Genomic DNA, 12,051 nt, shown 5'->3' on the forward strand with positions numbered 1-12,051 from the left:
GGCACAGGGTTCACAGGGATCCACACAGGGACAGCCCAGATTCCCACTGGACTGGAGCCAGCAACAGCCCTACTGAGGGTGCCCGGAGGGACAAAACCCGACTTTCACACAGGTCACAACACATTGGAAAGACACACCAGTAATCCTGTTAAGAGTAGGAGAAAGAAAGGTGGGATTCATGGTAGACAGTGGAGCTACTTCTAGTGTGTTGAACAGTTCAATGTACAAGGGACCATTGAGAAAGTCTGAGCCCTCTATGGTAATAAATGGGGTATTAACAAAGACCTATTGCACAGAGTCCTTGCCAGTAGAGACCATTGACAGGGAATACATTACAGATCACACTTTCAGCATTATACCTGAGTGCCCAGTGAGTCTTCTTGGGAGAGATCTGTTTGTAAAGCTGGGATTGCAGCTCACAGTTGAAAACAACGGTATCAGTATATACTCTGATGCTTTGCCCATTGTAACTCCACTGATTTTTACAAACATACAGGAACACCCAGAGCTAGGGGACATAGACCCATCACTGTGGGCAAATAGGGACTATGACACAGGGCTCATGGATTGCACACCATACAAAGCTACCCTAAGGGAAGGCAGTACACCTGCATATCAGAAACAATACCCCCTTTCAAGAGAAAAACTTGATGAACTTAGGTCAATGATAGAAGAATTCCTAGAAAATGGAATCCTGGAAGAGGTGATTTCACCCTACAGCACGCCCGTCAATCCAGTGACAAAGGCAGATGGTACTACCCGCTTTGTACAGGATTTGAGGGCAATAAACAACATTATTGTGCCTATTGCTCCTATTGTCCCAGATGTCAATTCACTTCTTTCTGCCATTCCTGCAGACGCTGTCTATTTCAGTGCGATAGATCTGAAGAATGCTTTTTTTTCTATCCCAGTTGATAAGGCGACCAGACCACTTTTTGCTTTTTCCTTTGACGGACGTCAACTGACCTGGTGCAGAATGCCCCAGGGATATGCTGATTCACCTGTTGTGTACAGCATAGTCCTCCAAGCCACATTAAAACCATGGTACCCCCCCCCCCCCCAAGGTTCTGTGCTGCTGCAACATGTCGATGTTTTGTTGTTATGTAGCATGTCAGCGGAGGCCAGCATTCAGGATGGTTTATCACTGTTACAATGGTTATCAGGATGTGGTCACAAAGTGGCGCTTAAGAAAATGCAATGGTGTAAAACGCAGGTGAAATATTTAGGGTTTGTCCTCACGAAGGGAGAAAGGAGAATCAGCACAGAAAGGGTCAAGTCTATTGCGGGCCTGGTCACCCCGCACACCAAGAAAGAAATGCTTTCCTTCCTTGGTATGATAAACTACTGTAGACAATGGATCCCTGATTGCTCCTACTATGACAATGTTCTGAGGCAAGCCACTCTGGAACAGAGTCCAGATTTGGTGAAATGGTCTCCTGGAATGTATGATGCACTTGATTATTTGAAATGTTCGCTCATGTCGAGTCCGGGGCTTGGCCTCCCTGACTATAAAATGCCTTTTCACATGTTTGCACACCAAAATTGTAAAACCATGGCGGGGGTGCTGACACAAGAACATGGAGGCAAGTTACGTCCTTGTGCATTTTTCTCAAAGGTGATGCCCACCTCTGTACAGGGGATGCCGGTATGTCTGCGTTCCCTTACAGAATGTGCAATGATGGTAGAACTGACAACTCCGATTACCCTGGGACACTTGACCTTCCTGCACACCACACATGATGTTGTAGGCTTACTTAAAGGTGTACATACACAGCACATGTCAGCACAAAGATTGGTGCTATCCAATTTTGCAGAAAAATCCAAAAACAGGATTGATCTGCAAAGAGGGGAAGCCGTGCATACCAAAACACAACGCATCTGTCTTCATTGCACATAGTTTCAGCTCTGCTAATCCTACATTCCTCACGCTGCTTCACATGCTTTTCCCTTCACAACCTTGAGTCTCTCTACTGATGTTTCCACATCACTGATGGCCAGCAGTTAGTCACAGACTACATACACAGATGCATCACATGTTTGAGAAACAATCCTAACAACCCATTGATGATTCCTCACCAACACCTTGACTACCCCACTACACCATTCACTCACTTGCAGGTGGATTACATGCATATACCTAAAACAAAAGGGAAACAGGAATATGCATTAGTGATAGTGGACATGTTCTCCAGATGGCCAGAAGTCTTTCCTACAAAATCAGAGGATGCTAAAACTACAGCCAAAATCCTGACCCAACAGATAGTCCCAAGGTGGGGCCGTCCTCTTGTCATTGAATCAGACCGTGGGCCGGCCTTTACCTCAAAGCTCAACAAGGAGATAGTAAGACTGTTACAGGTGGAGTGGAAATTCCATATCAACCAGAGAGTTCAGGGGTCGTGGAACGGATGAACAGAACAGTGAAAGACAAACTTAGGAAGGCCACTGCTGGAACATTCGAAAAATGGAAACAAATCCTGCCCATAATACTTGCAGAGATCAGAATGACACCTAATAAGAAGCTAGGGTTGTCACCATTTGAAATTCTAATGGGTAGGCCCTTCCCTACACCCTGGGCACAGCGCCCCCTAGTGATACAGGAAGGGGATTTGGACCTGATCAGAGATGAGTATGTTATTAATCTGATCAAGGTCCTCAGTAAAACTGAAGAAAAAGTTGCTTGTAAATCTCCCTCTCTTCCACAGGAACCAACTCACCCATTCCGGGTAGGAGACCAGGTGATTGTCAAGGCCCTCCAGAAGGGAAAGAAGCCGGGGAGCTTCATCTACGGACAACCCACCGAGGTAGTCACCATCACCAGAACAGTGGTCCTCACTGAGCAGTCACCCACCTGGATCCACGCCACAAGGATCAAGCTGTTAAAGAAAAGAGAGGTACTAATGGAGGCAGACAGCCTTGACCTCGAAAAAGGCGGAAAAGGGGTACAAACGGAGGCAGACAGCCTTGACCTCGAAAAAGGCGGAAAAGGGGTACAAACGGGGGCAGACAGCCCTGACCCCCAACTAAGCGAAAGTCTCCATGAGTTCTGGTAGTTAATTGACAAGAATGACACCCCAAATCATACTGATAACAATCTCATTGACTTTTCTGACATGTAGTGACACGGAGAGCTATAAACAAAATTACAAGCAGCAGAATCCTCTAATACCCCACACCATGGCTTTCAAGAATAAAAGAGCGGTATCTGATCCAGCATATGAGGACACTTTAGCCATGGAAACAGGAGTCTCAGATGCCAATCTCTGGGTAGAATGGATGAAATACACAGCAGCTTCCATCAATAAAAGTCATTGTTATATTTGCGGGACTGCGAAACCACATTTGGGTACGGTGCCATTCACACTGCCCTCAAATATAGAAAAATGTTTTTTAAATCTTTTCAAGAATATTTCTAATAATAACACTGATTCCGGAACCTGGAAAATGAAATACCCTTTGCTAACAGAGACCCCACACTCAGGGGCAGGTATACACATATACCCAGGGAATTACACATGCTATAGGGGAGAAAAGGAAGGTGTCAATAGAAAGAACTTTACAAAGGGATATTGTGCTAGTTATAGCTCTGTAGAAGTGTCACTCAATCAGAACCAAGTTTTTTCAATAGGTGACATTTACTGGATCTGTGGCGATGGTAGAATAAGGTTCAAGCTAGAGGGCAAGTGGAAAGGAGAGTGTGCTCTAGCTAAAGCCATTCTGAACATTCACATATTCGCAGAAGGGGGAGAACACGTAAACTCTGCCACAAAAAGGATAAAGAGGTCAACACCTGCAGGTAGCTTCCATCCACATGTATACATAGACACAATAGGGGTCCCAAGAGGGGTCCCTGATGAGTTCAAAGCCAGGAGTCAAGTAGCTGCGGGCTTTGAATCTATCCTTTCTATAATCACTGTGAACAAAAATGTAGACTGGATTAATTACATTTATTATAAACAACAAAGGTTTGTAAACTACACAAGGGATGCGTTACGAGGTGTTGCAGAGCAGCTCCAAGCTGATTCAATTATGACATTTCAGAACAGAATGGTCTTAGATATGATTCTGGCAGAAAAAGGTGGGGTGTGCAAAGTGCTTGTGGATCCTACATCATGCTGCACCTTCATACCTAACAACACTGGTCCCAATGGTAAAGTAACTATTGCAATACAAAAGTTAGAGGACCTGTCTAAAAAAGAACTCCGGTATTACAGATCCCTGGGATCAATATTTTGGATGGTTTACTAACTGGAAACATGATTAACACAATTAGCTATTATAATTTTTGTAATCATTATAGTTATTGCTGCATTTTCTCTATGTGTGATACCATGTATTAGGAGGTTGCTAGAAAAGGGAGTCGCCACGGCCACATTTTACCAGGCCTCGCCCTCATTGGCTAATGAAGACACTACACCCAGTGGATACATGCAATACCTAAAACTCTACAGAGAAAGGAAGTTAAAAAAAGGAGAACCGTATAGTATAAAATAATATAAGGTTCTAAGAGGGGATTGAAGGGGTTACTGTATTGTATGCATCCATCACACAGTGTCTATATGAGACAAGGCCCCACCTCAGAGGACTATCTCACATACTGAAGGGGTTACTGTATTGTATGCATCCATCACACAGTGTCTATATGAGACAAGGCCCCACCTCAGAGGACTATCTCACATACTGAAGGGGTTACTGTATTGTATGCATCCATCACACAGTGTCTATATGAGACAAGGCCCCACCTCAGAGGACTATCTCACATACTGAAGGGGTTACTGTATTGTATGTATCCATCACACAGTGTCTATATGAGACAAGGCCCCACCTCAGAGGACTATCTCACATACTGAAGGGGTTACTGTATTGGATGCATCCAAAACACAGTGTCTATATGAGACAAGGCCCCACCTCAGAGGACTATCTCACATACTGAAGGGGTTACTGTATTGTATGCATCCATCACACAGTGTCTATATGAGACAAGGCCCCACCTCAGAGGACTATCTCACATACTGAAGGGGTTACTGTATTGGATGCATCCATCACACAGTGTCTATATGAGACAAGGCCCCACCTCAGAGGACTATCTCACATACTGAAGGGGTTACTGTATTGGATGCATCCATCACACAGTGTCTTTATCCTGTCAGCATTTAATGTTATCTCTTTGCTAGGAATGTAGCCGCGAAGGTTAATTAACCATATTAGGACTTCCTATTCTTACATGAATTTGACCAGACAAACTGTTGTTACCTGTTATTTCTGGTAGATTCATTCTCCTGGATCCAGATAAAGACTTAAATCAAGCTAACCACCGGAGTTCGGTACCAGGGGTACCTAGATAAGATCAGATCTCCTTACAATACATATGTGTAAACAAATTAATGTGCACCAAAAGAACACACTATAAGAATATATGATATTTAGACAATGTGATTGTAGGTACATATTGTACATATTCAAACATATAAATATAAAATATGAAATATATACTATTTATATGTATTGCTGAAGAGATTAGGGCTCAATGAACACAACAGTTTTGCGCCCTTTTTACGTACATGATTTATCCCGTCCCCGTCTTCTTCTCTGTCCCTTTTGCCCTTTTATTGTTATTGCTACTTGGTTCGGTTTTAATTTTTCTACTTTATTATGGTTTTAATTGATTTTAATTTGTTTCCTATGTAGTCTTTATGTCATTTTTTGTTCTTTCTTTTTTCTTGTCTTTTTTTCCTCCCTTTTTCCCTTGTCCCCGTTTTTCTCCTTTCCCTTCGTCTCCCCTTTTTTTTACCCCTTCCCCCTCTCTCCCCTTCTTCTTTCCTCCCATATACCCGTCCATCCCTTTTTTTTTTTTTTTTTTTAATTTGTTTATTTATTTTTTCCTTCCCCATTGTTCTCTTTCTCTTTGCTTTAGGGCACCATAACCGGCTCCGATGGAAGATATGAACTTATGAAATTATCCTTGCAGTAGTCCAGGAAATGGTTGTTTTACCCAACAGCCCTAATCTCTTCACCAATACATATATATATAGTATATATTTCATATTTTATATTTATATGTTTGAATATGTACAATATGTACCTACAATCACATTGTCTAAATATCATATATTCTTATAGTGTGTTCTTTTGGTGCACATTAATTTGTTTACACATATGTATCAACACTTATTCATATAGATTTCTTACACACATTCATGACTAATTCTTCACATATATTTCCATCTGTGACACATTTTTTTGTATATTTTTAATATTGTTTTATTTGGCATCCGCTGTAGTATATGCATTTCACCTATGTACAGCAATCTTGGCATGGCACTTTGGTTTTGCACACCTCACCCTTGCATGTCACAGTTTTTTCTCATGTTTTTCTCACGTTTTGTTCACATTGCACCCTAATTTGCTGTATATTTGCCCAAAGATATCTGCATTAGTGTTTCCAGTTTCGTTTCCCATATCTAAGATGGCCGCCGTGTGCTGTCTAAGTGTGATACGCATGCGCGAGACTTCTCCTTACATCACACGTCTATTTGTGATTACAGAGCACTGCATCATCATCACGCCGAACATGCGCAGTGATCGCTGTAATGGCGTCCGGACGCCGGAACACACGTGATCCCGCTCTCAGGTGCCCTTAATGTCTCTTATGTGTTTTGTATTTCTATTGGCTACATATGTATATAAATATCCACCTCCCTTTCTATACCATACATTCCCTGAGGAAGCTTGTTGCGAAACAACGTTGTTGGGGTGGCGTTTTGCATTAGGGTAAGATGTCCGCTGTATGCCTCTATGATGTGAGATGGGTGATTGACATTTGAGTCACATTTTCCAGGACCTTGGTGATTGCTGAACATTTGTGTATGGTACAATCCCGGTTCCTGGGACTCTACTATTTCACCCATTTGCCACTTTCCTAATTGCATACTTTATCTTGTTTTGCGGTCATTCTTTTTCTCTCTGGGCATTGTGCAATACAGGATTAACATCTATATATTCTTTCTGAGTGTATATGTTTACATATATTGGTATACAATTGCTGGTATGTTTTTGTACAGCCTATACTTTTTTATGTGTATATACACCCGGATGGGGGTCATCTTAGTATCTCCAATTTCTTATTGATGTTTTGTGGCCCATTTTTGCTTCAGTCCCTCATCCAGACGCCTTAGTAGTCTGTCCGCTGTCGTTCCTTTTAAAATTCTGTTTGTAAATACAGTCACCAATAATAAAGACTATATATACTTTTTCACTATTTTATGTCTCTGTGTAATTTTCTTGGTTATTATTTATATTCCTCTGTGTACCAAAGACAAGGTTGGACCATAGGTCAGTATATTGTGCCCCTCTCTTTTGGTTATTGTATATGAATGAGTAAATGGATGGTAAAACTATAAGAATACAAAAAGACATGTATAAGTACAGAGTATAAGAACTGCATGCATCATACATAACAGTGAAGCACATGGTACAATGACTGCCTGTACATAAGACTGCATGGCTAGCTAACAGTCTAACATCTACACAGTTAACTTTCCTGAGTAGTAATACAAACATTTGCACAACCATGCATACTATAATGCCCTAGTTACAGAGGTAAGTGACTCACCAGATGTGCTGTTACACAGATGGTGGAGTTTTAGAAGAGAGACGTGAAGAAAACAGCTCTGATTCTGTGTCCAGGAGACAGAGGACTACCCCTTCTCCTTCCCAGAGTGCCTTGAAAGAACCCACGATGTGTAGCTCCACCCACAAGGCAGAATTATTACAACAGGAAAAACAAGATGAAATACAACTTAACACGACTAGATGGTGGTATAACCTAGCTAATGAATTCTTATTATTGAAAGGCTATGGCAAATTGTAAATGGTTATAAAACCCTGGCTGGACAGAACACTCCCCGCCTGGCGTCAACTGACACCACTACTAGGTAGATTAGGTGAAAACAACAAAACAAGTTCAGCCACTGGCCTAAGGAATAACTTGCATTCGCCAAGCCTCCACACATTGACTTTGGCTTTGCGTACATTCTTATCTTTGCTTGGGAATGTGTTGGTGATGAGGCCCAATGGCCACTCATTTCGATGCAACTGGTTGTCTTTCATGAGCACGACATCCCCAGGTCTGATGTTCAGCTTGTTAGTTTGCCACTTCCTTCTCGATTGAAGAGTAGAGATATACTGTTTCCTCCACCTATCCCAGAAGGCATTAGAAAGACTTTGCACTTGTCTCCATTGTCGTCTGTTGAGGTCTTTGTCGTTCAAATCTCCAAGAGGAGCACTCAGAATGCTGGTCTTCTGCGTAAGTAACATGGCAGGAGTAAGGATGGTCAAATCTTCAGGGTCGTTGGAAAGAGTAGTCAACGGTCTTGCATTCATGATAGCTGAAACTTCTGCCAAGAAGGTGGTCAAGCTTTTCGTGTGTGAGTCTTGAGCTCCCCACCTGCAAGAAGATGGAATCCAATATTTTCCTTGCTATCCCTATCATCCTTTCCCAGACGCCACCCATGTGAGAAGAATGTGGTGGATTAAAGGTCCAGGTGCATCCTTGTTCATTTAAGTACCTTTCTACATTGGTAGTGTCCAATTTGGAAGGAATTTGAAGTTCTTTCACTGCTCCAATGAAGTTTGTGCCTCTGTCTGAGCGAATATGCTTAACGGGCCCTCTGATGGCAATAAACCGTCGAAGTGCATTTATGAAACTTGAAGTGTCCATGGATTCAACCACTTCTATATGAACAGCTCTGCTGGACATACAAGTAAACATGGCATGACTACCTCTAGTGTGCCGTGTAGCCACTGACCAAGGACCAAATATATCTAAACCAACGTTGGTGAAAGGAGCATCTGTACTGAGCCTCTCAATTGGAAGACTGGCCATCTTCGGATTCTGGAACATGCCACGAAGTTTGCGACAATCAAAGATGAGCTTGCTCACACACCTTTTTAGCTCCAACTATCCATAGTCCGGCAGCTCGTATATTCCCTTCGGTAAACAATCGGTCTTGATGTTTCACTTGAATGTGATGGTGCCATACAAGCAAGGTCGTGACTTGATGATGTCCGGGAATTATTACAGGATGTTTCTCCCCAAATTCCACTTTGGCTTCTTGAAGACAGCCTCCTATTCTGAGCAGCCCAATGATGGGATCAAACTTCTTCAAAGCGCTATCCTTGGAGACTGTTTGGCCTTTGTTGAGGTAGTCTATCTCTTTAGCATAGCATTCACCTTGTATAGTGCGAATTATTAAGTCTTTGGACCTTTCCATATTTGGAACAGTAAATGCATGCTTACAGTGATGCCAACCTTTGCATGGTTTCTGGTTCACAGGAAATGGCGATTTGTATGACTGAGCTATATGAACAAGACAGGCTATAGCACGAACAAGTGACATCCAGGTGGAGAACCTTTTGAAACGATGAGACTTGAGTTGGTGGTCTGAAGTCACCGTATGTAGAACCGATACTTCAGGTCGGATTTCTTCATCCGCATCCGGGTCTACTAAGTCGAACAAATCAGATTCGATGTTGCAAGACATAGAATGGTACAGGAATGTAGGGCCCGTAAACCACGTTGTGTCTTTAAGATGGCTTGCTGTGACCGATCTAGTCGCATGGTCTGCAGGATTATGGTGTGTGGACACATAGTGCCACTGTTTAGGACAAGCGGATCTCCTGATCCTAAGTACCCGATTGCTGACATAGACATAGAAGTGTCTTATCTCGTTGCAAATGTATCCTAGGACTACCTTGCTGTCTGTGTAGAACTCGACTTCCTCGATTTCCAGATGTAGTCCTGTTGTTATAAGTTCAGCCAACTCCACTGCAAGCACCGCAGCGCAGAGTTCCAATTTGGGTATCGTGTGCTTGCGGAATGGTGCCAGTTTGGTCCTGCTCATAACGAAACCCACATGGCATTGTTCTTCAAGAGACTTTCTCCAACCTGTCCACAGGTCTTTTTTCTCCATGGGAAGTGGATCATCCCAATCAGACTTTTCTGTGGTGAAGTCTCTTAGCATCATTTTATCCTGGATGGTAACTGGCGCTACGAATCCCAGAGGATCATACAAGCTGTTTATGGTAGACAGGACTCCTGTGCGTGTGAAGGGTTTTTTGTCTGTGCTGATTTGAAAAGTGAAGGTGTCCGCCTTTAAATCCCAAAGCAAACCAAGGCTTTGCTGCATGGGAAGGGAGTCTGTACTAAGATCCAAATCGTTTAGACCACTTGAGTGGTCTTAGGGTGAGAAGGCCTCCATTAACTCACGGCTGTTGGAGGCGATTTTGTGCAACCTCAAATTAGATAAGGTGAGCATCTCTTGAGCTCTTTTCAGGAGACTGATTGCGGTCTCATTCGTGGGTGTAGATTTCAAACAGTCGTCCACATAGAAATCCTTTTCCACAAAGGACCTGACATCTGACTCGTACTTTGTTTCACCCACTCGGTCTGAATGTCTGAGACCGTAGATAGCCACTGCAGGGGAAGGACTGTTTCCGAAAATGTGTACTCTTATTCGGTATTCAACAATGTCCTCAGTAGGGTCATTGTTGCGGTACCAGAAAAACCTCAGGTAGTTTCTGTGTTCTTCCTTGACAAGGAAGCAGTGAAACATTTGTTGTATGTCGGCCATAAATGCTACAGAATCTTTGCGGAAGCGTAGAAGTACCTCCAAAAGCTTGTTGTTGAGGTCTGGACCAGACAGTAAGATATCGTTTAGCGAGACACCTTCGCACTTGGCACTTGAGTCGAATACTACTCTTATCTGACAAACACAACAAGAACGTGGTCTAAAATGTCAGGAAATGCTCGAGCCCAAATGCTGATGTGCATTTATAGGGAATAGCAAGTCCTGCACTTGTGGTCCGTTGCTATGAGCAATCTCCAGCAAAAAATGCATACAATGGAGGATGTCTGCAACCGACCACAAGGACCAACATATATCATCCTTACCCGATGAATGGGTGTGTGGATGTGAACATAGAGAAGTACAGAAACACAACATAACTGTAAATAAATGCACTGGTATGGTGGATGTAACAATGACATTAGCTAACCCTCAAAACTGATGTAAAATTGAGACATTAGCCAGTATATAATTATATGAAGGACATACCTGAGCCCGCCTACCAACGCCAAGGTTTCTCAAGTGATGCGGGACCTAACCTAAACCTGCCTGTGCATGATAAGCAAGAAAACAGGGGCAAATGCGCAATTACAAAAGCTTTTGGTCCGACTTACAGACTGCTCCCAGTGTCAACTCCAGTGTGTGGTACTACTCTTATCTGTCCTGTTTTTTTCGGATGATGCACACCTAATATGGGTAAGTACCAACACTCTTCTGAATCTTGTAGGGTGGGTGCCATCTCTGCGTGGTTGTCCTGAAATATTCTTTCCATGAAGGTAAAGAAATGTTCTTTCATTCCTAGGTTCCTCTGGAGTTTGTGTCTGAGGGAGATAAATCGATTGTAAACAAGTTCCTTGTTGCTAGGTAGGCGCCATCTTTGGGGTCTAAACGGTAAAGGTGCGACCCAGCTGTTTGATTTGTCTTTTACTATTCCTTGCTCCATGATATCCAAGAACAGTCTGTCTTCTATGGACATTGCAACCCTGTTGTCTTCTCTTGTTCTGTGGAAGACTGTGCACCCTAGGTGATCTTGCTCACCAACACAGGCATGATCTTCACAGGAGGAATCCACGTAAGGACAAGGCACGGGATCGCTGTGTGGAAATTCTTTTAACAGGAAACTACTCTGACATGGCTGGAATAGGGATGGACGTCCATTTTCAAGTGTGTTGGTGAGCATACTGTAGACCGAGGTCGGCTTGTGTACCCCTCCTAGACAGACATCTCCTATGATGACCCATCCTAGGTCAAGTCTCTGGCGGATGGATCATTTTGGGGTCCATTAATCTGTCCTCTAGCCTTGTGAACTTGTAGTATGTCTCTTCCAAGGAGTAGGACTATTGGAGCTTCTGTGTCCAGCTCCGGTATCAGGTGAGCTATACGCTTCAAGTGGGGGTGGTGTGCTGCTACCTCAGGTGTAGGTATCTCA

The sequence above is a fragment of the Hyla sarda genome, chromosome 2 (genome assembly GCF_029499605.1).
Source record: "Hyla sarda isolate aHylSar1 chromosome 2, aHylSar1.hap1, whole genome shotgun sequence".
NCBI classification, from domain to species: Eukaryota; Metazoa; Chordata; class Amphibia; order Anura; family Hylidae; genus Hyla; species Hyla sarda.